Here is a 1,461-nt window from a genome sequence, read left to right as displayed (position 1 = left end):
TTTGTCAGTGTCTGTATTTTAACAGAGTCTGTGTGTGGCCGCACATGTACTGCACATGTCTAGGTAGCGTTTTTGTGTATGTGTGTGTGTGTGTGTGTGTGTGTGTGTGTGTGTGTGTGTGTGTGTGCGTGTGTGTACGTGCGTGTTTATCTAAATATAAAATCGTTCCTGCGGGGGTTCAATCCACTCCATCGCTTAGCCTAGCTTGTCTGATGCTTAAGAATAGCTAATTGACTCAACCTGATTTCCTGGTCGCCATCTCCCAGCCTCTTTGTCATGGGACTACGATTCACTTGAGCATCTGGCGCAGGAAGTCACGCGTGGGCGTAGAAGGAGGACAGGTACTCCTGGAAATATTGGGAATAGGGCAATGCTGATCAGGAAAATCTCTCTTTTCTCTTTCTTTATTTTTCAGTCTCTCTGTCTCTTTTTTAGTCTTTCGAACTCTCTCTCTCTCATTGTCTCTATCTCGTTCTTTCTTTTTTTCTATTTGTCTCTCTCTCTTTCGAACTCTCTCTCTCTCTCTCTCTCTCTCTCTCTCTCTCTCTCTCTCTCTCTCTCTCTCTCTCTCTCTCTCTCTCTCTCTCTCTCTCTCTCTCTCTCTCTCTCTCTCTCTCTCTCTCTCTCTCTCTCTCTCTCTCTCTCTCTCTCTCTCTCTCTCTCTCTCTCTATCTATCTATCTATCTATCTATTTATCTATTTATCTATCTCTCTCTCTCTCTTTCTCTTTCCCTTTCTCTCTCTCTCTTTCTCTACTCTCTATTTATATATCTCCATCTATCGCTACCTACGTGTGTGCATACATATGAACATTTAAGGAAGGGAATTTATATTGTTTCGTTGCATTTGATTAAGACCTCGAGAAATCACCATTTGATAGACGACACCGCCGCTTAATTAAACGCAAGGAATGACCAGCTCGTGCGTGCAATGAACGTCGATAAAGTACGTAATAAACGCACTGCTAACGCTGCCCGTGCGTCACTTGGTATAGCAGGAGGGGGTGTCTTGGGGGGGGGGGGGGCTCGGGTATTTTGCCAACTTTGGAGCAAAAATTGTCGAAAAGCATTTGGTGCAGATGTTGTGAGGCAAATGACCTTTTGCTTGGTTGACTTCCTTGGTTGCAGTCACTCGTATTTTGGTGCACGGTTTTTTTAGGCATGTTTTGTATTGTTGTCGGGTCACGTCACAGCTTGGCTTTTCGTATTTGCTTTTTCGTCATGAATTTTTTTATTATTATTATTATCATTACTATCTCTCTCTCTCTCTCTCTCTCTCTCTCTCTCTCTCTCTCTCTCTCTCTCTCTCTCTCTCTCTCTCTCATTATCATTCTAACTTGATTATAATTTTTTGTTCCAATAGATAGGGCCAAGAATCATAAAACGGTATATATAGTGGTTTTAGCTTGCGTTACCCAACAATAGCGGCGATAATAGACTGACATGGTAGCGGGGACATTAA

Source organism: Penaeus japonicus, unplaced genomic scaffold (genome assembly GCF_977035675.1).
Source record: "Penaeus japonicus unplaced genomic scaffold, GWHDUDI00000001_assembly GWHDUDI00000022, whole genome shotgun sequence".
NCBI classification, from domain to species: domain Eukaryota; kingdom Metazoa; phylum Arthropoda; class Malacostraca; order Decapoda; family Penaeidae; genus Penaeus; species Penaeus japonicus.
Note: the sequence above shows the minus strand (reverse complement) of the source record.